This window comes from Cydia amplana, chromosome 18, assembly GCF_948474715.1.
Source record: "Cydia amplana chromosome 18, ilCydAmpl1.1, whole genome shotgun sequence".
Taxonomy (NCBI): Eukaryota; Metazoa; Arthropoda; class Insecta; order Lepidoptera; family Tortricidae; genus Cydia; species Cydia amplana.
The window spans coordinates 6,288,418-6,314,674 of NC_086086.1; positions in this window are offsets into that span (position 1 = coordinate 6,288,418).

Consider the following 26,257-nt stretch of genomic DNA (forward strand, 5'->3'; position numbering starts at 1 on the left):
TAATAAGGGACAGCTTTGAAACTGACAAAGGCTTTGAACTCGCAAAGCCAATAGCAGAGCAACGCTACCGGTCCCCGCTTGTTCCAAGTTGAAAGGGAAACTTTGTTTGATACTTTGTAGCAATTTCTTAAAGTCAGGGCACTTCCTGTATCCGGAAACAATCGGTTATAAATTGAATTCTAACAAAAATACAACCGCTTAAATGGTTCAGAGGAGAAACGATCTGTTTAAGTACAGTTGCGTAAAGTTGCGGGCCAATGACTGCGCTTTTATCTTCTGTCATTCTCCGCCGCCGCGTCCTAACCTATATGTACCTAAGTAAAAGTAATCTGTGACACGATAGACGGTACAAGCGCAAGCTACTTTATTCCCAAACCAAATCAACAAGTCTAACCTTGTATGAAGTACAACCTATTAAATCTGTGTAAGTAAGTAATTGTAATTAAAGGAACTTTAATGTTAACAAAATATTTTCTATTACGATGGAGTAGCATTGATTTTATAATGCTAAAATTAGTCAATCATTAATAATTTTTATATACTAAGTAATTTATTAAATATATATAATATTATTCCTGTTAGGTATTGAAAATATAAATGCTAATGGCTACCTACACCGAAGACTAGTCACTAGCGGTCGACAGCATATATTCGCAAATCCATATCCTCCAAATATTTATTAAATTTTCTCTCATAATTTTCTGCAACGTTCAGATACTTGATACTTTTCACAGCACAAGTTTTTCTTATCCCCTCCAACTTTAACGTCAACTCGCTGTAATCTCTGCAAACTGTAATCAATTTCGCACCTCCCTGTCGCCGGTGAGACACAGTTTTAAACTTAGTTGGTCGTTGTCCAAGCTTATGAGTTGACGTCGCGAAGTCACCAAGTTGCAGCGTGTTGCGACACGGAGTCGACGAGCCCCGGTTAGTGCAGTATGGGGTACAAGATTGGTAGAAACTTTACTATTAAATTACTGTAAAAAATAGTAATTTCCAGTTCGCAGATTATTTTCAAGGAATTCAAATAGACCCCTCTTCCACGTCCCGGGCCGGCTATGTAGTTAGTTTAGAAAAGCTTACTGCAGTCGGCCACGTTGTAGATAAAAAGCGGCCAAGTGCGAGTCGGACTCGCACATGAAGGGTTCCGTATTTAGGGGATTTATGACGTATTAAAAAAAAAAACTACTTACTAGATCTCGTTCAAACTAATTTTCGGTGGAAGTTTGCATGGTAATGTACATCATATATTTTTTTTAGTTTTATCATTATCTTATTTTAGAAGTTACAGGGGGGGACGACACATTTTACCACTTTGGAAGTGTCTCTCGCGCAAACTATTCAGTTTAGAAAAAAATGATATTAGAAACCTCAATATCATTTTTGAAGACCATAGATACCCCACACGTATGGGTTAGAAGAAAAATTTTTTTTTGAGTTTCAGTTGCTAAGTATGGAGAACCCTCAATATGTATTGTTTTTTTTTCTATTTTTATGTGAAAATCTTAATGCGGTTTACAGAATACATCTACTTACTAAGTTTCAACAGTATAGTTCTTATAGTTTCGGAAAAAAGTGGCTGTGACATACACAGACAGACGGACAGACATGACGAATCTGTAAGTTTTTTGCCATTTGGCTACGGAACCCTAATAAAAGGAACATGAAAACCAGTTAGACCAATTTAGTAAAAATGCCTTTTATGAATTAATGCCGGTGGCATTTATCCGGGAAACAGAAAGTTGTGGCTTGGAGCAGAAGGCACGACCTAATGTAGTCTTGGCCTTCGATTATGGAGAAACTACGAAGAAATACCTTAGAAAACCCCGACTCAAACACCTACCTATCGCCGGCATAACCGGCTCGGTTCGACGGTAGGAGAGGAAATACCCTCGCTTACTTCAACATTATAGACAACTACGTACCATAATTATTTATAATAGCAATTTTGGAGAATTTACTACACAGTCCAGGAGTCAGTTACTCCTAAAATGGTCTATCAGCCCCAAACATAATTATGTCATCGAAATGTTCGACCTACCTTACCCATTAACTTTATTTCCGAATGACTCAAATCGCAGACCGGGTTGTATCTACTTGGTAAACTTTATTATATCTTAACTGTATAGTAGTGCCTCTATTACTGAGACGAGCTTGTGCCCAAAACTTCTGCTTCAGCAGCGAAACCTTGTCACGTCATGAGGCTAAACATGTTAACTAATTTTTACTGGTTTCATTTAGTTTAAAATGAAGGGTTTAAATTACACGAGTAGGTATTTGAGAAATTTCTAAAGGTACCGGCGTGACCCGGGTGGCCTAAAGGTGACATTTGGATGACAACTGCAGCTGCATTAATTACTGTTGTGTTGTGGCATCTTTATTGCCGCCGTTGTATGCAAGCTTTAACACTGTCTATACTTTTAATTCAACAGGCACCTAATACTTATCTCGAACAGTTCCATTACAACAAACCCAAACACAATAAATAAATATTTATAAGATTTGAGCTTGGTAGCTAGTAGCTACAGATTGTCACGTCAACGCCTGTCACTATATCAATTCGAAATAAGCTCATCAAGTCACAGATAAAATTAATTCTAATAGCTTTTAAAGTTTTAAATCAGATTGTAAAATGACGTTAACTGTATAAGATTTATTTTATCAAAGTTCCTGTGTTGCCGGCACTCGTTTCCTCCGACCGCGATGTCGATGTGGCTACGTTTACATCATAGGTTTCCTCTCACAAGATCCCGCATTGTTTTTATACAGTGACTAACAAGCGTACGAATCGTTTAATAGTCACCTTAACCTATGCACACTAGAGGTATCACAATCGCTTTGCGTGCATTTTGTATACTTAAGTGGATATACTGTATTGATAAGAACAAATGCAGACTTCTTATAGAAGGGACAAAGGATAGTATGAAGGTTAGGTCAGAAAACGATTTGCGTTCTTGGAGTTTAAAGGGTTAACAGGTTTCTATCCTAATCGCCGTTGAAAATATATTCGACTTCTGTGAAGTGGGGTAGTTAGAAAAAGTGATATAAACGCTAAAATCATATTCGTTATGTGCATCGTCATCATTGCTTGAATGCTTGCCTATATGTTACTATGTACCTAACTCCTACTATGTATCAATGGAACCTACCTACTGTAATTCGGGCTGTTGTGAACGCCGTTAAATGGTGCAGCATAGCATTTTATGAATTCAAGCGCGAGTCGTTTTATCCTCTATCTAGAGTGAGTTAGTCGACGGAAAAGCCCACACACTTTAGATTTTATGTACGATAATAAATTGAACTCATAGCTGAAGTTAATTAAATTTCCTTAAGGCCTGTTCTAGATTAGACGGAATTTTAACTTTGTTGGGGTTTACGGTATCCTTAAATCCTGTGTTATGGCAGTCGTAGACAATATTGTATGTTTGATATTAAGTTTTTACGAGATTTTGGACTTGAAATGTAAACTTTACGATTTTAATTTAAAATCTAATATTTAGAGCCCAATTTGATTTGAGAAAGTTGTAGAAAGTTACGTGGTAGGTAAGTAACCACATACTTATGATATAACAACTTTGTTGATAGTAAGCGATGTCATCACTAAACCTGTCAAATTTTGAAAGACGACAGTTTATGTTCATATAGTTTTTATATGGGAGCCATGTCACTTTCTGCCACTTTCTCGCCCCCCTATTAGTCCCCCGATGTGCAACCACAGAACAGTTTTAGTACAGAAGGTCCTTTACAACTATGTTTGGAAGCTACAAGTTACTCGTCAGTACAATAAAGATTCAACTAAACAAATATGTACTACCTAATAAAGTAATCACATCACACTAATCATATTTAAGACGTCTGTTAGTATATTTTACATTCATAATAGATAATCGCGATGAAATTTGTAATAATCGTCTCGGGGAGTAATGGATTCATATTGAAAGAAAATACAGTCGTCTGTAAAAGCACAGCTTACAGTACTGAGAGGAAGACGTGTACAGTGATTACAGTTTAGGTCACAAAGATGAAATTTTTGACAAAAACCTTTCTAACATGAATTTACTGTATCCAATAGAAACTCCAAGTTATAAAACTAGTTATTTTCGCGAAAGCAACATTTTCTAATGTACAGTCTAGACGATATAAAGTATCCTCGCCCAAGAACATAAACCGGACAGCGGACCGTACGTCCAAAATTTAATGAAACAAAGCCTCTCCTACCCTCCGGTAAATTATAGACGAATAAAATATTGGCGACAAGAAAGAAAAAGTAACGGCCCCTAAAGGGGCCGAGGGACGTCGCACCAGATTTTATTACGCGAGACACAAAGGACAACCCGCCATGGCCCTCTTGAGGGACAGAAATACAAAAAATGCAGTGACATGAGAAATGCCCTCCGTGATAGGTGATCTGAAAAGGTAAATAATGTTCTGTTCTGCAGATTTGAAAACATTAGTACTTATGTAAAGATATTTTATTCAATCTTACAATAACGGCTTAGCTTAAGTAGGTACTAGTTGGTGGGTACCAATAGGTACGTATTGTTACGGCATTACTCGCGTCAACTAATAGCGCTAGCAGTACAACACTATTGTATTAGTTAGGCCCTGGGTTTTCTGACCACCCGTCGCCGGCGGCCGGCGACCGACGCGTGTCCGCCGCCGACGACGTTCGGATGTTTTGTTCGGGAATGTTTGAGGGTGGTTTCTCTGAAACGCCGCCGGCGGCGGGTAGGTCGACGGGCGAAGGTCACACGCTGCACGCGTCGGTCGCTATCATTTTTGTAGAATAGCGACGGACGGCGGGTGGCGTCTTGATATTGAAAATGTCTCATTTCAATAAAGACAACGATGAATTATTAATAAATCTAATACGTTGTAATCCTATATTGTTCGACGCGTCTGACAAAGATTATAAAAATAACAATTTAAAGCACAGAAAATGGGAAAATATTAGTGAAACAATGAAAATTCCAGGTGAGTGTTTATTTACAATTTTACATTCTTAGTACCTATAATTACACCATATTTAATTGCCATGTCACTGACCCTTGAGGTGAACATATATAGTCTTTCAACTCATTTCTTAAATTTATTCCTGCGACTCCACCTACACCACCAGTCCGTCGAAGTGCCGTCAAATTGCTTTGATTCGTGTTATTGTTGCTGGTATTAGAGTTTGTGGGGTTTTCATTGCTTTTATTTTCCATTAGCATGTTATGAAGACAGCAACTTGCGAGAATTAAGTAGTCTACTGTGTCTGTGTTTTTGAGTAATATAGGTGTATGAAACACTCGGAAAACATTAGAAATCTTCTAACAATAAAAATGTTAGTATTTTTCTATTCATTTCATTTAAAGCACAGCACACCAATTCTCAAAGCGGGCACAATGCGACTGAGCTCCTTCCCCGACGACGGGTGGCCGCGGGCCAGAAAACCCACGCACCCGCGACCGACGGCGTGTGGCACAGCGTGCGACGCACGTCCAGACGCCGCCGGTCGCGTGTGACGGGCCAGAAAAACCACGGCCTAATAGTTACGCTGATCACCGATAGGTGGGTCGGTCTGTCTCCCGTCGTATCTTTTGTATCTCGTAACTTGATGGCACTCGGAGCATTGTCGAAACGAATAGTCGGAAAGGAGTTTATAATATTTTTACTTTAATTTGAGATACCTTGTAAGCCTAACGTTTGTTGTGATTCGATCCTGATGACCTGTAACTTTAATCACTGTAAACGTCTTAGTTCACTGGATAGATTGCTTCAAACGAGTACAATACAATCGGACATTTGTCCTACTAGTTATAGTTTGTCCTACACTCCGTTTAGAGTCGTTCCGTAGCGTGCTGTTCCTCTCTGTCCTAGTTGATTGCACCAACGATCTTTTCTATGTACATTCGTGTTTTAATTAAATTCCACTAAAGTACACAATTATGACAACGATGACGGTTTTTCGGTAAAGTTCGGTCGGCGGTTCGCACAGCTCACGCTAGGAAAACTATGAGCGGATTTCACTGTTCTAGTACCTACTTGCATGTGTACTTGTGTTTGTGTGTGATGTGTATACATGTGTATACTACACCAGCCTACATATCTTTCAGACAAACCGGCCAATTTGAACGTACACTGATACCTGAATGATGTCATTTATTTATCGTGCGTCTCGTTCGCGCCAGTACACTGTAGGTACGGAAAATTACGCGTGAAATACATGATAACTGAATAGCATCAGTTAGATGCCATTCTGATGTTGAATTGGCCTGATAAACATTTTTTCAGACATACTTTACAGGGTACGTGACCCTGATTGTGACCCTCAAGTGAAGTAGCGGTAGATGGTCAGTTGCGGCGGCCCTCGACTGGAGTAAGTACCCTTTGAAAGATTGTAATATATTTCTATTTGATCTCCATAGCGAAATTCAGATTTTATATTGATCAAATGTATATATCTGTATTTTTCAGATGTTCATTTAATGAGAAAAGCTATAAACTGAAATAGATATCATATAATTTGATTCAAACTAACACGATCTTCATTCATAATTTTAAAACTAACACGGGACTTAATCGCGTAAAACTTACGTTTATTTATGGACTTAGATATCATATATCAACGAAAACAAAGTGAACAAGGCCTCTTGTCTTAAAATAACCCATATCAAAATAATTTAGTAAAATAATTTGATTTGTTTCCTACTTTCATGTAAGCAAAGCTGCTTACGTCTGCGAACAATTTCAAAGGTGTGTTAAGGGCCCTATTCAAGCGTGGATTCTATAGCTATAGATAGTACCCAAACCCTCTTGTTTGAAACAATGAAATACATAGACGTAAATATTGAATGCTTAGTGCAACGTGTGGGTATGCGAGTCTAGTCCTAAAGGGTGTATACCCATCAACAACCCAATCCTATTAACTAAAACCTAATTCGTTTCTGCTTGCAAGATTAATTGCTTTATTACACAACCATCGGGGGAGTCTTCATAAAATTAAGACTGAGCTCGTGTTTGGGTACATGCTGAGTAGTATATTTGTACTAATAGTACACCAAACGAACACCAAAAATTGCCAATGGGGGGAAATAATACATTAAGCCAATTTTAGCATGTGGTGTAGGTAATGGTGTATTAAACACATAGAATACCGCCTATAGAAACCTAATATTGGTCATTTTGTTCGCGGCGCAACTCACCAAACTGAGGTGCGGGAGGGGTACTCACGGCGTTGCGATTGGTCGTTTCAAATATGGCGCGATGTCACGTGTCAGTGTAGGGATGGGACACGTTCATTACGGACAGTGGTACAGTAATTTATGGTCGTTTCTCAAAAAGTTGGCACCGCCACCTGTCAATAGGTTTATGTTAGAACTTTTTTTTCATTATGTATAATTTTTATATATAAAATTTTAACACATATTTAGAGAGACTTTTTACACAGAGGCCTAATACTTTGAAAAAGATTTAATAAATATTGATTACAAAAAAAAAATATTGTAACTACGTTTATCCGCTAACCTGTCGTGTCCCAACGCGAGGTACTGATGTTCCGAGCTATGAAAACCACATAAATTATTGACTTAATTTAACGTCATTGCCGGATTTTATTAACATATATCCTTAACTTTTAAAGTATTACTATCGCATAACAATATTATGCTTATATTTTAAGTTATTCGGCTTCAAAGTTTGTCCAAGGCAATTTTTGACATTCACCTGTCGCGTCACGTTCACGATGATTGTATAACCCCCACCGCACCTTTCCCGTCTTACTCCGCACGAGCCGAAGGCGTCAGTCATCAGCTATCTCCTGGTAGGATGAAGACGTGGTTATTGTGCTCCGCAAATAAAACACAAACGAGAAAGTATCGGAAATTGGAGTTTGTAATGGGTAAGTACTCTTTATCCTGGCGTGGATATCTTGCTAATTGGGTAACCTATCGCATTACTATTAAGATATGTAACGTAATCAATAGTTTAGTTTTATATGCCTAAGTATGGAGTTCATCAAGCTAATACATTTTGTGTATTCGCGATATAACTGCCATTTTCCCCATCACCTGCATATCGTTCACCTGGCTAAAACTGCCAGGTGGATGAGATTTTGCTGCAGGTTAATGTCACTGATACCACAACTAATACTCGTAACTATATAATTGTATAGCGGTTATATCGCTTTTGTGTGGTAATTTAGGAATAAAAACTATCCTGTCTGTTAAAGCTGCCTATTATTCAAATTTGTGTACTTTTGTCTTAGGTCTCGTTAACCTGTCCATAAAAGTCAGGTGAATGATGCAATAGCAGGTGAATGAAGCGTCATTCACTTGCCATATGACAGGTGAACGATAACTATTTTAAATCCACGTTACATATACTAAAACAGTGATTAAGTAGATTTGTGACGCCCCATGGGAAAAGGTACCTTATGAGGGTTTTCAGTTTTAGACATATTAAAATATTTTGTACAAAGGTGAAAGCATGCTCAATTATTTTATTGTGTGATGAGATGAGAGAGAGAGGTCAGTTCTGATAATGGGATCCATGAAGAATCGAGGGAACTCCTCAAATCTTAAAAGCATACATATAGTGATTTTTGTGTTTTTATTTACAAATCAAGCATATACTGCTGATGAAGATCAGAACGTAACTCTTCAACGACGCATAGTTCACGTTTGGCGATTTGTCCTCTTCATTATGTTTGTTAAGCAAGTTAAGTTTTTAAGCCACACTTTTGTCAAGCTCGAGTTCTGATGATGGGATCCATGAGGAATCGAGGGAACTCCTCAAATCTTAAAGGCATGCGTATAGAGACTTTTGGATTTTCATCAGAAAATCAAGCATTTTCATTAAAAACTGTCACATTTGATGAAGTGGAACTGCTGATGATGATCAGAACAGAACTCTTCAACGACGCATAGTACACGTTTGGCGATTTCGATTTCGACTTGGACTGGGACTGGGGCTGGGACCCGGACCCACATACACATATCGGTACACGGCGGGAAGAATTTTAAGATCAAGTTTCTTCAATTTTGTATTAAATCAGAAACTACACGATCCCCAAGAATATGATTTCTCTATCTAGGGTACCTACTGCTCTGCAAGGACGTGTTGGATGACCAAAACAGCGTACGCCTATGATGCACCAAGTCTATTCCACTTGTACTACTAGGGTTCAGCATCTGCTCTATCTTGGGTTCTGCTCTCCCAAGTGCTCATCAAGACGTGTCGGATGACCAAAACAGCGTGTGCCTATGTTGCACCAAACCTGAGTTCCACTAGGTACTGCGAGGGTTCAGCATCAGCTCTATCTTGGGTACTGCTCTCCCAAGTGCTCATCAAGACGTGTCGAATGACCAAAACAGCGTGTGTCTATGTTGCACCAAACTTGTGTTCCACTAGGTACTGCGAGGGTTCAGCATCAGCTCTATCTTGGGTACCGCTTTTCCAAGTGCTCATCAAGACGTGTTGGATGACCAAAACAGCGTGTGTCTATGATGCACCAAACCTGAGTTCCACTAGGTACTGCGAGGGTTCAGCATCAGCTCTATCTTGGGTACCGCTTTTCCAAGTGCTCATCAAGACGTGTTGGATGACCAAAACAGCTTGTGTCTATGTTGCACCAAACCTGAGTCCCACTAGGTACTGAGAGGGTTCAGCATCAGCTCTATCTTGGGTACTGCTCTCCCAAGTGCTCATCAAGACGTGTCGAATGACCAAAACAGCGTGTGTCTATGTTGCATCAAACCTGAGTTCCAGTAGGTACTGCGAGGGTTCAGCATCAGCTCTATCTTGGATACTGCTCTCCCAAATGCTCATCAAGACGTGTCGAATGACCAAAACAGCGTGTGTCTATGTTGCACCAAACCTGAGTTCCACTAGGTACTGCGAGGGTTCAGCATCAGCTCTATCTTGGGTACCGCTTTTCCAAGTGCTCATCAAGACGTGTTGGATGACCAAAACAGCGTGTGTCTATGTTGCACCAAACCTGAGTTCCACTAGGTACTGCGAGGGTTCAGCATCAGCTCTATCTTGGGTACTGCCCTCCCAAGTCCTCATCAAGACGTGTCGAATGACCAAAACAGCGTGTGTCTATGTTGCATCAAACCTAAGTTCCAGTAGGTACTGTGAGGGTTCAGCATTAGCTCTATCTTGGGTACTGCTCTCCCAAGTGCTCATCAAGACGTGTCGAATGACCAAAACAGCGTGTGTCTATGTTGCACCAAACTTGTGTTCCACTAGGTACTGCGAGGGTTCAGCATCAGCTCTATCTTAGGTACCGCTTTTCCAAGTGCTCATCAAGACGTGTTGGATGACCAAAACAGCGTGTGTCTATGTTGCACCAAACCTGAGTTCCACTAGGTACTGCGAGGGTTCAGCATCAGCTCTATCTTGGGTACTGCCCTCCCAAGTCCTCATCAAGACGTGTCGAATGACCAAAACAGCGTGTGTCTATTATGCATCAAACCTAAGTTCCAGTAGGTACTGTGAGGGTTCAGCATCAGCTCTATCTTGGGTACTGCTGTCCCAAGTGCTCATCAAGACGTGTCGAATGACCGAAACAGCGTGTCTATGTTGCACCAAACCTGAGTTCCACTAGGTACTGCGAGGGTTCAGCATCAGCTCTATCTTGGGTACTGCTCTTCCAAGTGCTCATCAAGACGTGTTGGATGACCAAAATAGCGTGTGCCTAAGTTGCACCAAACCTGAGTACTGCGATGGTCCAGCATCAGCGCTATCTTGGGTACTGCTATCCCAAGTGCTCATCAAGATGAGTTGTATGACCAAACCAGCATGTGCCTATGTTGCACCAAACCTGAGTTCCACTAGGTACTGCCAGGGTGACAGCAAGTTTGAATGTTACTTATTCACAGAAACTTATTGTTAAATTGGGAATCGTATCGAAGGTGAGGTGGGTCAGAATCCAAAATTTTAACATACTATTGTAATCATCGTAGTGGACAATTAGGTCCCTTTTTATAGAAAATGACACATTTTTCGATTATTTTTAGAAATCATTGAAAATGATGTGATGGACAGGTGAATGACACTCAGTTCAGGTGAATGATGACAAGAAACCAGGTTAACGGCAACGGACACAGGTTACTGGAGCCTCTGGATAACCTGTCAATATTTTCAGTGGAATTTGTACTTATTTCTCGATAACCTGCTTCTACTATCATTAACCTGGGGACAAAATATCTTTCACCTGTCCTTGATGTCATTCACCTGAATTTTCAAACGCCTATATCTTCTAAACTAATTGAAGGAATTGCTTCCCTTCCACATTTTCTAATAGTTTAAGTTGCCTTTTAACGATCTCAATTAAAAAAAGCGGCCAAGTGCGAGTCGGACTCGCCCATGAAGGGTTCCGTATTTAGGCGATTTATGACGTATAAAAAAAAACTACTTACTAGATCTCGTTCAAAACAATTTTCGGTGGAAGTTTACATGGTAATGTACATCATATTTTTTTTTTAGTATTATCATTCTCTTATTTTAGAAGTTACAGGGGGGGGGACACACATTTTACCACTTTGGAAGTGTCTCTCGCGCAAACTATTCAGTTTAGAAAAAAATGATATTAGAAACCTCAATATCATTTTTGAAGACCTATCCATAGATACCCCACACGTATGGGTTTGATGAAAAAAAGTTTTTTGAGTTTCAGTTCGAAGTATGGGGAACCCCAAAAATTTATTGCTTTTTTTCTATTTTTGTGTGAAAATCTTAATGCGGTTCACAGAATACATCTACTTACCAAGTTTCAACAGTATAGTTCTTATAGTTTCGGAGAAAAGTGGCTGTGACATACGGACGGACAGACAGACGGACAGACGGACAGACAGACAGACAGACATGACGAATCTATAAGGGTTCCGTTTTTTGCCATTTGGCTACGGAACCCTAAAAAGCGAAAATGCATAATTTTTGAAAAACATAAATTTTAACCTGGCGGTGCCAACTTTTTGAGAAATGACCTTATTGTGGTAAAATTGTTATCATCTAGTTTAGGTACTTACAATAAACTTATTTAAGAATATTATTGACTAATAATATTTTAGCAATGTAAAAATGTAGGTAAAATCTAAAAATTTTACTTAACATAATGGCATTTATATTTAAAGTTGTTCCCGCATCTTGCATTTTAAACTTTACTTAGATCTTTATATTATTTCCACTTAAAATCGCGATCTCTTTCAATCCTAATACGAGAAAAAATTGTCACCGAAAGTTCATACAATTTACTTCCGTTTTGTTATGGTCATTATAGAGTGTTCTATTAAAAACATAATGAAATAGGCCAAAAAAATTGGGTACATTGTTTTTTTCTCAGTAAAAATGGAAATGGTTTGTTATTCTGAGTAGTGTCGCGGGTTCGAAACCCGGCTTGTACCAATGAGTTTTTTGGAAGTTATGTACGTAATATCATTAGATATTTACTAGTCGCTTTTCGGTAAAGGAAACATCGTGAGGAAACCGGACTAATCCCAATAAGGTCTAGTGTACCCTCTGGGTTGGAAGGTTAGATAGCAGAAGCTTTCGTAAAAACTAGAGCCTACGCCAATTCTCGGGACTAGTTGCCAAGCGGACCCTAGGTACCCATGAGCCGTGGCAAAAGCCGAAACAACGCGGAGAAGATGATGACGTATGTCTATCACAAACCAAAACAGAGTTCCCTCGCACTTCTTTGAAGTTCATCGTCGGGTCCATCTCGTGACATGAGACCTAACTTCTCTCCTAGAGGATTCTAAAAAACCCACACAACATATGCCTATCACAAACCAACACCGAGTTCCCTCGCACTTCTTTGAAGTTCATCATCAGGCCCATCTCGTGACATGAGACCTAACTGCTCCCCTAGAGGATTCTAAAAAACCCACACAACATATACCTATCACAAACCAACACCGAGTTCCCTCGCACTTCTTTGAAGTTCATCATCAGGCCCATCTCGTGACATGAGACCTAACTGCTCCCCTAGAGGATTCTAAAAAACCCACACAACATATACCTATCACAAACCAACACCGAGTTCCCTCGCACTTCTTTGAAGTTCATCATCAGGCCCATCTCGTGACATGAGACCTAACTGCTCCCCTAGAGGATTCTAAAAAACCCACACAACATATGCCTATCACAAACCAACACCTAGTTCCCTCGCACTTCTTTGAAGTTCATCATGAGGCCCATCTGGTGACATGAGACCTAACTGCGCACCTACGCGATTCTAAAAAAACTCACCCATTTCTTATTTTAATACTAGAACTCTATAATGATTATACTACTAGCAAAAAACGAAAATACGTATACCTACTTAATATTTAAGATAAACTACCATTATATTAAAACTACAGATTAATTACATTATTATATTCAATTAAAAGTAAAAGAGAATCACAGTTTTGTTTTATATTTCTTAAAATGGTACAATACGGTACGAACGAAGGCACGAAGTTCGCGCAACTGACGAAACCATCATCGTCGCATCCCTAGTCGTAACGTGAAAGGGATAGCACATTGCATTTTCAAGTTGACGAAAAGGGACGGACATACTTCGCCCTGAGCTTATTGACCACTATAAAATGAACCCCGCGGACAAGAAACAATTTTCAACGAAATAATGAATTTGACTTTCCCGTCGAAGGTAATTCCATCTGTTTTGTAAGTAGAAGTCTAAGATGACTTGCCACACCATAATTATTACGCTGCAATATCCCATGATTTCCTCAAGAATTCAATAGTTTAATATTTATTTTCTTAGACACGTGCACACTGCTAACAGGTCGTAAGCTTGGTCGCTACTGATCGGAGCGGCGCGCGTGCGATATTATATTTGACCTATGCACCATACGGGTGGTGACCGCGGGTCGTCCTATAAGCTCTGTCTATAGGGGTTGGTCTGTGATTAAACAAGATACTAAAAGTACCGGGGGTGGGGGTGAAGCTAACAGGTAGGGGGGGGGTTTAAGGTCCCTTTTTAGGGTTCCGTAGCCAAATGGCAAAAAACGGAACCCTTATAGATTCGTCATGTCTGTCTGTCTGTCCGTCTGTCCGTCCGTATGTCACAGTCACTTTTCTCCGAAACTATAAGAACTATACTGTTGAAACTCGGTAAGTAGATGTATTCTGTGAACCGCATTAAGATTTTCACACAAAAATAAAAAAAAAACAATAAATTTTTGGGGTTCCCTATACTTAGAACTCAAACTCAAATTTTTTTTTTCATCAAACCCATACGTGTGGGGTATCTATGGATAGGTCTTCAAAAATGATATTGAGGTTTCTAATATCATTTTTTTCTAAACTGAACAGGATGCGCGAGAGACACTTCCAAAGTGGTAAAATGTGTGTCCCCCCCCCTTGTAACTTCTAAAATAACAGAATGATAAAACTAAAAAAAAATATATGATGTACATTACCATGTAAACTTCCACCGAAAATTGGTTTGAACGAGATCTAGTAAGTAGTTTTTTTTTAATACGTCATAAATCGCCTAAATACGGAACCCTTCATGGGCGAGTCCGACTCGCACTTGGCCGCTTTTTTAGTATTTCATAAATAACTCGTAAACGATAGCCAATAGCAAAAAATGTTTTATAACATTAATAATTAACATAAAATTTCCTACAAAAAGGTTATTCAATCTTTTTCTCTAGGATCAATATTTAAACCACGCTTGACAGGCGTATACCCTTTCCCCCTTTAAATATTTTTTTAAATATTGATCCCAGCGAAAAAAGGTAGCATTTATTTTATAAGGAATCTCAAATAAATTATTTATGTAAAAGATAATTTTTTGCTGTGGGCTACCGTTTACGAGTTATTTACGAAAAACTAAAAAAACGACCCTAGAACAAATTATACGTAACTTTCCCACTTTAATAGATTTTAAAATATTGATCCTAACCTAACGAAAAAGTGCACTGAATCTTTTTTGTAGATTACTTATGTGATAGAACATTTTTTTCTACGGGCCACCGTTTAAGAGTTATTTACGAAAAACTATAAAAAGGGACCTTAAACGTTAGGGCCACATGCACCGTTCACTAACCCAGGGTTAACCGGTTAAACCTGGAGTTATCAGTACAATTTGACACTGGGTTTACGGTTTAACGGGTTAACCCCGGGTTAGTGGGATGGTGCAAGTGGTGATATATTTACGGTATACTTTGTAAGTACTGAATAGAATTATGGTGAATGTGACTAATTCGGTCATAGGGACTATTCCGTCCACGAGCGTATATTTCTTTGATTTTCAATCGTAGGAAAAAACACCACTGCTGCTTTGCACAAGCAATCGCTGCTTTGTCGATGAATTATCAATTTTGTTCGTTGTTCGAGAAAAACGTAAATAATCTGTATTTTGGTTATATGTACCTACCTACTATACAGTACATTTGAAGAACCCAAATCTGTATAGCAGTTTTTGCTTTCAATATCAAACATAGACACATTCATACATAAATACTTTCACATTTATTATAATTTTCAGTTGGATACGGTAAAGTCGGAGTTCAAGCAACCTTCAAGACGTCTAACGGCTTACACAAATTTAATATCAGACTGTTCATCACGGTCCATTCGTATTCAAATTAATTCTGAAGCGGAGCTGAAGATGTGGGTAAAATTGTACATGCTAAGTTTTACTAGGTACCTATGTGGCAAAGTTGAAGTGAAATATTTAAAGACGTTTTAATTTTGGTGTCGTGATTTATACGCAATATACATGTAGGTATTTATAAAGTCGTAATATAAATATACGCGCAACAAGCTGATATACGTAACAATTAGTATAATTAGTAAATTTTTCTTAAAATTTTAACTCTATTGGCGTTATTTATAAATGTTTGTCTTCATCTGTCATATTAACTAATGTATTTGTAAGAGAGGGATAAAACGCGTACAGATATTCGCGTAGGTAAAAATTTAAAATTGAAGTTGGTTTTCTAATTGCTATTATTAGTGTAATAATTGTTATACCTTGCCATAAATTCAAGAAGCTTTTTTTCTTTTGGCTGACTGGTAGCGAATACTGTGCTATTATATTTGGTATTGAGTCAGATTAATACAAATAAAATACCTACTGTACAATTACAAACGTACACAAGGTACAGGTAAAGGTAGGTTACGTGTATGCACATATTACCATGTAGGTAATCCGATTAATTATCATGTTTATTTTCAATTGATTGTAATTAATGAAGCAAAATATATTGAGTAAACATACAAATTATAAACTAAAATATACCTAAGAATGAGTAAAACTAAATAAAATAAATTAATTGACTCCTACAAACACAATGTTTAAGAGAAGAGTTTCAGGCCTATCTTAAATAGTAGCTCATTAAAAATAATAATGCTTTTAATACGGACTTCTTTTTTTCTTTAGTTAATTAACTAACAATACTCTAATAGGCTACATGACTAATTTTCATTTATGGTATCAATCGATCGGGTTTGTTTTTAGGATCAAATGTCTATATGGGACCCATTGCATTAAAGTAACACACAAGTTAGAAATTGTAGTCAAAGGCCCACAGTCGCACTTCACTCGCGAAACGCCCTATACAAAACGGCCAGAGGCCGTGACGTCATCGCCCATCTTGTAGTATGGACAAAACAAGAAAATTGCGTTTTTGTCGGTGAAATATTGCGTTTATGTATATAGTTGCTATACAATATTTTTTTGGATGAAATGTAAGGAATCGAATGGTACCCTTACTTTTATCGTTTTTGGAAGTAAAAAAAAAAACTTAAATTTTGAAACTTTGAGGTCCTGTATTTTTGTAATTTTTCAATATTTTATTTTAATATCCACATTATTGTGATAAATTGCTCGTTTGCTATCTATTTTACTAGATTTTGTTATAAAATTCAACATGTGTCATCATCCCTATTGGAGATTAGATTATAAAAGTTTAAGCCTCTGGAAATAAATCCCGCCGGCGGCGTGATCCGATATTGCTTTTTTACTTTATTTTACTTTACTTTACTTTACTTTTACTTTTTACTTTAAAACATAATAGTTCTCAGTTATCCTTGGTCACATTATTATCTTAAAGAATACACTTTTATTACAATTGATATTTGTAATAAGCTGTGTCTACACATAATTGTCTAAATGATTGTCAGACTTCGAACACCCCTAAAGTCACAGATCCCATTTTATCATTTATTTCCACAAGTTCACCCGCGAGAAAAAACCAGTTAATAATAAAAATATATGAACGACAAATCTACTTATCTAGAATTGAAATCATTCGCTGCGCCGGGGCCTCAAGATCCTCCCGATCCAATGGGAGGCAGGGGCAGGATCCGATTTTAAATAAATTGAGTTTTATAAGATTTCGCCTCAGCTATATTCTGAGTGAGACCTTGCCATATTAAGTCCGAGTTAGTGGCAATTGGTAGCTTATCGAGCTTTTGAACGGTACTTTAGGGTTCCGTGCTCCATGAAGACCCTACCAGGCGTGTCTCACTCCGCGATTTCGCATTTTTTACGCATTTCTTTCAAATATTAACATGGAATTTTCACTGCTTGAAAATATTGGTGTGTTTGAAAACAAAGAAAAAATATTTTTTGTACTTTAGTTTATGCGTAGTAGTGATAACCCTGACGTACAACTGCTACAGATTTGCTAGCTCGGTTGCGAGGTATGATTATTAGGCATTCTCGGTTTATTAACAGATTGTGTAGGTACTTTTCGTATCATTAAGTATAAGTATAATCTTTCCCGGATCACACAACTACACACCCAGAAACAACGCGTATACCGATAGCGCCGAGTTTCTGGCAACAAAACACTCTACAGGGGTTAGTCCGTAGGCTGTTGAGAGAAAAATCTCCAGTACAGCCGAGTCGGGCATGCTACCGGATACCAGGCCGGAGTATCCAATGAGGATTACCTCCACCTCTGAAAAAAAAAGAAAACACCTCCTAATGCATGTTAATTGCAAGATGTGTCCCGCCGAGTTTGTTGCCGGTCCCATATTGGGATACCCTCCTCCAATTGAGAGGGGATTTAAATCTTCTCGAGGCAGAGGTGAAGGGTTGGAGCCGGTGTAGCTTTATTTGACGTTCATAAGCGCATTGTAATATGCCTACTTACCTACTTGAATGATAAAATGGGGCATTATCTATGAAAAGGGACCTTATTGTCAATTTGTATTTATATTGGAGCATCGTTAATAATGGCGTAAGAGCCATCGATAATAAGGTCCCTTTTTATAGATAACGTCACACATATCTTTATCTTTAACATTAAGTTAAATATGAAAACCATCCTGCCATGCGGCACTTTTGATTTTGTAGCTTAGGAAAACTTACGGAACCCTCATTTTGGCGGGGGCCACACACACTTGGCCGGTTTTTTCATTCTCATACATCGCGCTTCGATACTCTTTAATAATAATGATTTATCAACGTGACATTACGTTTCATTTTGGAAGGTGAGTATATAATGTTAAATTCACGATAGATTTTTGAAATGTATTTGCTGGGTAGATTGATTGTTTCCAGCTTTACATTTATCACGGACATGACAGCCCTTTATTGGTTTATTTGAATAGGTATGTACGAGTATTTACTGATATTAGGGTTTACATGTATCTGTTTGTTTATAGAAGAATTGTTTTTTAGGTTCGTACGCTCAAAGGGTTTGAATTTTGAATGCGAAATGTGGGTCTTGAGACGAGAGCCTGTTACTAACACTGTGCAGTCTAAAGGGGCCCACTGATTACCAGTCCGCCGGACCATAGAGAAATATAGTAAGACAAGAGTGCTCACTCCATACATCAGTTCAGACTATTAATTTCAGTGTCTACATCTAGCATCGAGTAGCGGAACTATCAGTAGTATCAGTACTGCTACTTGACAATAGATGTAGCAGTACTGATAGTTCCGCTACTCGATGCTAGATGCTAATAGTCTTTTTGGTACTAAAACTGATGTATGGAGTGAGCACTCTATGTATTTTTTTCTCTATGGCCGGACGATATCGGCCTCTCAGTTGTTCGGAATCGGAACTGTCGCGTGATGGTCGCGGGGCGAGGTAATGCGAGTCGGGGCGCGGCGGTGCGTGGCCGTTCTGTATGATAATACTATTACATATTCTGTGGTACGCCCCAATTTCACCACGGTGACAGGCGCGACAATTGTAAAACATCACTGTTGCTGACGTCACAGGCATCCATGGGCTACGGTTACCGCTTACCATCGGGTGGGCCGTATTCCTGTTTGCCACCATCAGTGTATTATTTAAAAAAAAAACTTTATTATATCGGAAAAAACAGATATTTCTCTTACCAAGTTTCTGACAATTGTTACAAGAAACACGACAATTGTCACGTAATTCCGACACAGAACTCATTTCCTGTCAAGAATTGCCGACAATTCTTTTAAATCTTGTAACAATTGTCAGAAACTTGGTAAGAGAAATTATCTGTTTTTTTTTTCGATATAATAAAGTTTTTTTTAATAATACAATGATGGTGGCAAACAGGAATACGGCCCGCCCGATGGTAAGCGGTAACCGCCATGGATGCCTGTGACGTCAGCAACAGTGATGTTTTACAATTGTCGCACCTGTCACCGTGGTGAAATTGGGGCACCTGGGTTGTTATACAAAAAGTAGTATAAAATTGTTGTATACGACACAGTTGTGCTACTCGACTCGTAACATTTTACAAGTAAAGCTAATGCTTTTTTATTAAGTATTAAATAAGTATGAAGTATAATTTGACTTGACGTAATATTCGAAAAGTATTATTTTTGGCAGAAATCTACAATTTACCTGCGAAATCTGTCGTGAACACGCAATTAACGAACTCAAAGCGTTTGCAGAGCGTCAGCGATCAGGCGATCATAAATCGGACGATGTAAAACATACGACCAAAGCTGACACAGGCACAGAGTACTAAATATAGACTCTGTATGCGAACAAATAGGTACGAATCATGTTATTCTTCTTCTTCTTTATTTGCTATGCCCTAACGGACGTAGGCGACCACCTTTGTTATCTCTCTTCTGCTCTTAGCCATGCTTGCCAGTATGGCTGCGTTATCCACGTTCGTCCATTTTCTAATGTTGTCAAGTCAGGTGACCTTCCTTCGTCCCCTTCCCCTCTTGCTATAAATTTTTCCTTCCAATATTAGTTGTAGTATATTCTATTTGTCATTTCTGTGATGTGTCCAAAATATAATATTTTTCTTCTTTTTACCGTGATGAAAACCTCTAACTTTTTCTTTATTATTTTTCTGTTAGTGTGAAGCTCTACGGTAGACTTATAGTACGAGTGTGCCGCGACAGAACTCTTGTATAAGGAGCTTTCAATCAGAAAAGGGTCTAGAAGGAGGAAGAAAAAACCCTTTTCTGATGGAAAGGTCTTTATGTACATAAGGACCCTTCATAAAGATGGTTGTATACATATGTTTGCGCAAGTATTTTTATGTGCTGTCTATTAGGTAAGCGGTCTGTGAAAGTTGACAGCTTTGAAATTCAGCGCCGTTCCGCTTGCGATGCATATTGCGTGTAAATCAATGCTCTTGTTTCCGAGCTCTTATGTAAATTAATTCACGCTTCAACTGTGTAAATCGAGGGTGACATACTACATTACAACCTTATTCCTAAGAATATAAAGGCGATTTTTCTAGTCACGCGTCAATCGAAATTTCACGTGCCACCTAAATATATAGCTTCATAAATCTTCATGCTAGAGCAAACAAAATTCAAATAAAGCCTTCGTGTTAAAAACAACACAGTTGTAAATAATGGAATGACAGCTTTAAGCCTTACGCTGTTAGTATAAAAAGCGGCCAAGTGCGTGTCGGACTACGAATAATGGGTTCCGTCGAAATAATTGTAGATAATATAGAATGTCAAATGTACCTACTTAAAATCATTCATTTTTTTATGAGTATAATCAAAACTATAAGAGTTCGGTAAAACGGTTCTATTTGTAAAACCTCAAGGGATAAAGCAATTTTGTAAGCCGCTTATAAGTAGACTGCTCGTAAATTAATCGTATTAAGTAGTGGCAGCAAATCTATATACATTTTACATTAGTACTTAATCCAGGCGAGGATAATAAGAAGCCAGCTAATACAGACACAAAGTGCCGAGGCAATTACATTAATTGATTTCGGTTCAGTGCACCTGTGGCCTGGACAATACATTAGTCGGCCCGGTAATACAAGATTACGCATGACGCGGTCACATTGATTTAGGAGCAATATGGGTAGTGAAAATGCAGGCATAATTGGAGGACAGCAGTCAGCATATAGCATACTAGCTTTTGCCCGCTTTTACTAGCTTATTTTTGATCCAATCTGCTTTTTATCGATTCCCCGTACAAACTTCCACACCCGATTTCACCCCCTTAAAGGATGACTTCTGGGATACAAACTACCATATGTCCTTCCCCGGGATTCAAACTTAAACTAAATCGGTTCAGCGGTTTAAGCGTGAAGAGGTAACAGACAGACACACTTTCGCATTTACCTACTTACTCACTTAGCCTACGAACTCAATTTCAAAAAATTAAACATTTTGAAAGGCATTATCTCGGAAACTATTCAATATACAGAGATAATTTTAGTGTCGTATTGTAGAAAATTTAGTCTTCTTTAAAAACGTCCTGAAAAGATACTATCAAAAACTAGTCTTTTAGGGTTATAATCGCCCAAATCTAAAAGAAAACCGAAATTTTCGCAGTTTTTCCGATATTTGACAAAGTTGCGTTCGGCGCTCGAGGTCACAAACTTGGATTATTAATTGGGCCAACATCATAAATAGGTAAATTTGCAAAAAATTAGAACTGCCGCATTTGACACAGAAGAGCCACGTTACAAAATTCGACATATTTACTGGATTATTTTGTCAGTTGTTGGTTTCGTTATGATAAAGATATTGGTGATTTTACTTTCAAATAAATAAAAGAATTTGTCTTTTTTCCGCATTGATGAAAATGTGGGTTCAATCAGATATTAATTATGCTTATGAAGGAATAAAAAAAAAAAGAAAATTCCAGTTATGATTTTAAAGTACTTAGGTAATAATATAATAATTCGGGGAAATTCAGACAATATTAGGTTGACAGTCAGAATAATTTTGCGTATGTACGCTATTTGAATGAGTACCTATGGGATTTGATCTTTTAGGAAAGTGGGTTTATCATCTGTTTAATAAAGTGAATGTACCTAGCCATAAATTGTATCTGCAAAAGACTAAGCAAGAAAAATAAGTATGTCAATGTATTTTACTTACTCTGTTGAGAGGTTGTAGAAAACTTGTAGAAATTATTTTCTTTTCACAAACGTTTATTCGCTACATTTCTTATTGAAGTTCATGACATCCCGATAAGCATCAGTGACCAGTTGCGTGTCCACTTTACAACCATTACTCGCATAAAAGTTAGTTTCATTTGTTTTTTACTCTTGAAAACAAGAATCCCGACTGAAGCGAATTTTATTTCTCTTTTGTTTTATAGTTAGCTTTCAATTAAAATATTCAGGAAGTATTAAGTTTCAAAAATAATTTTCTTATGACGCTTAGATCAGATTAAAAAAAAGGTTAATACAATTTTTTTTGGAAGTTAACAAGCTTAAAACACCCGGGCTCAGAAAATGAATATGAAATTTCTAAATAAAAAAAAATACCATTATCGTCTTATGAACGCCGTAAGTGGCTTTATGGGCTGTACTCGTAGACTGTGTAGACCTCGTAAACTCCCATGGCTTCGCTATTTTGAATAATTTTGAAAAACTCAATTTAAAAAAAAAAAATATTGAACTTTCTTAAAGGGCATGAGAAACGGTTGAGAAATGCTACCTGTACAGAAGAACATTCGGACCACTGACGCTGAAACAAGACCTTCGCTTTCGCTTGTTCAATTAACGATAGGACCCGTAGTATGATAGTCACGTTCTGCCCATTTTGAAGTTGAATTAAATCCAGGTATATTAAAATGGTTGCTCTAGTCTAGTCACATAGTCCGGTCAGTTCGAACAACAAATAACTTGAAATAACCAACCTTGAAATTCGGCGCTCTAAAACATGTTCCTAAAGAAGATATAACAGCTTAAACTATAACAAGCGTTATTAATGTGCTGTCAGCACAGCGGGTAGTTAACTTGGCTTAATTAAACAATCCGCGGCCCTTAAGCCTCATTGTTGTGGCACCCGTAGTATCCCCGAATAAGTACGCAACAAGATATAAGCATAAGCCTTTACACTTACACATACAGATGCATAGGATGGCAAGCGTATGTCTTATTTATGGATAGTGGATAGGAACATAGGTATATATGTGCGGTTTTGATGTAGGTATAGAGATACGGTAACCGCCGGTCCTCCCCTAATTGGCTAACGATCGTACGAGCACGATCAAACGATTGCATCGTGTGATACAGATGTAGTGCATAATTATTATCCATCGTTTTTTCACGGAAACGTACGAACGTTGCTATTTCAGTCAGACTCGGTACAAAAAGTACTGAGGTTGACTGAAGTAGCATGACAAATACGAGACGTTTCCGAGAAAATACGATGGAAAACAATTATTATGCAATACATTTGTCCCTATATTTTTACGATTGATGAGTTGTGTTTGGATTGTTTCTACGCACTTTCCGGTGACGTCCTCTGGCATAAACTAAGAAGGTGATGTTGGCAAGATTATTATCGTGAGGCTCGGAGTTCCCAAAGGTCATAAATTCAGATCTCCTTCGAGGCGTTGACTTTTAACATTTTAATATTAATTAAAATAAATGTGTTTTTGTTAGTAGCGCAAAATAATTAGTTTTATATTATTTACAAGTATTAACAATTTTTATAATTTAACTGCGTGTTACTTTATTTTGCTAAATAAAATGTGTTTAAAAATGCAATAGGTGTGTCAAAATTCCTCTTTGAGTATGTGTGTTTTGGTTTCTTTTCAAGCCCTTTGAATACAGCAGGGCAGCTAGTTTGGTTGTGCGAACGATATGCCTGTAAGTCCGCGTCCTTACTTGTTTGACTGTTATTAAATTTCCGCGATAACGATCCCGGTCGTAGTCAGCCCATTAAAGAAGAATTGTAGGTAGTTGTGCAAATTTATTCCAGGTATCAGGTGTTTACTGCGGGAACTCTAAACAATGTTTTTAATTAAATTCTTACTAGGCACGTTTTAATGGCGCTATAATAAGTTAATTTGTTTCCTCTGCTATTAATATGTAGTGTTGTGTTTTCATGGTGGTAATAAAAGTTGCTATAAAAGTGATTCGAAACTACCGGTTTCCGTGTCCTCGAGTGCCTATTAAGTTAAAAGATTCAGTTCAAATTTTTACTATGCATATAGCTGCCACGACACGCGATACGAATATTTGATAGTGCGTGACCTTTGATTTTCAAGATTGTCTTGGCTTATTTTATACCTAGACGAATGAGTTTCAATAATATCAATCTGGTGTCAATGACAGTGCCAGTAACATGTTTTCCTCTTATCAATCAATTATTCAAGCTATAGCCCTTTCAATTATAAGGAATAAATACCTTTTTAGACCAAAATGAATGTTAATTATGTACCTACAAAAAATATTCATACGACTCTATGTAGGTAATGTTTTGTTAGTGGTCGGCTTAAGTATGCCTTTGTTTCTATATATTTCTGTCTACCATTCACTTATTCTTACTCATTTACTTTCTTCATTTTCATAATTCTCATACAGTTCATCCATCTCTCCCTTTACGTGCATGCATGAATGGAAATATATTCCCGTTACAAATGTCTATAGTTTCAAGACGATATTTTATAGCCTTTACTAGTATCGGGTATCTTTGCGTCGCGCTTACGAGTAAACCGCCTCATTATAATGCTCTCGTAAAGTATTCAGCCCCTTTTTACAAACAATACCATCGGCTTCGTCTCCTATGACACTATCAACCCTCCGACTCAAAGTTAACAAGTAAGAAAGTTGTAACAAGCGGACATCAAAGCGTTAGATAAAAGTAGGAGACGTCGTTATCTTTCAGTTCTTTTATAACCAGTCACTGGTAACTTTATCCGACGATCTGTGTTGCTATTATGGCCATCTTAGACTCGGTTTTGATTTTACTAACGAAATGTAAAAAGAAATGTACAAAATATGAGAGGTTTCTACTTTCTACCCGATGAGCGAAGACGGGAGCGCAATCATTTCATGTAAGTTCCATTTGATAAATTGGAAAAATGTCTATTAAAAAAAAACAACGGGTTGCACTCCGGGAGTGCCGACAGAAGTGAAAACTCAATGACATCTTACGTCCTACGGTCACGTGATCTGTCTCGAGTTTAACATTTTTTCCCCGCCTTCAAAGTGCACAGCGCCGCTAAAGAAGTTTTCACTTCAAAAAAACGTACAAATGCAAATTACACAATTTATTAGATCCAGTCATAAAACAATCAAAATTCGTTGTCAGAACACAAAACACTTCGGATTCCCGTTGGATCTGATTGAATTATAAAATGATTTCAACCTAAATGGCATTTACGGTCCCGACAAGCAAATCCCCAATCTCAAAACGTCGACATAAATTTAATTAAATACAATTTGTTGGCACCTCGGCCTGGGACACGTCGATCAGCGCTCGGATATGTAAATTATGTAATAGCTTACGGTTATCGGCATTAGGTTACGGGCTGGATAAAAATTATTAGGTTCATTTAACGTTAATGTAAAGGGCGGGTGAGCTGGTATTGTGATGGGGTGTGCCTAGGCCGATTTGTGGCATTATCAATTAGAATTTCTGTTAAGTTAATTTTATCTTAATTATTTAAGTATGTAATCTAGTAGGAACTTGGCTAAAATGTTACATGATTAGGTAGTTGATTACCAACGTTTGCTCGACAGAAAATATAAAAGTACAGTAGTTATAGGCTACAGATAGTACCGACTAAATCGGGTTTATGTTTATAAAATCATAAAATTTATTTTTGTTAATAAAATATTCTATATAACAAATAAACTGTCTACCAGTTTTAAAAAAACAACACGAACCTTAGAATTTTCAGTGATAGTTAAAGAAAGTTAACTGTTGAAATAAAACATGCTCATGCAATCAGCCGGTACTGTGGTGTAGTCTAAATTCGTTATCGAAATAATCATTAGGGACACATAATCCTTGACGAGCACCCCTTATGCGTGCCACATACCGCTCACAGCTTGTCACATAGACATTAGAAACTCTCATATACATACGAGTACATGCTCGAACCCTGAGGGAGATGTGAACTTTGACAAGCCAGCT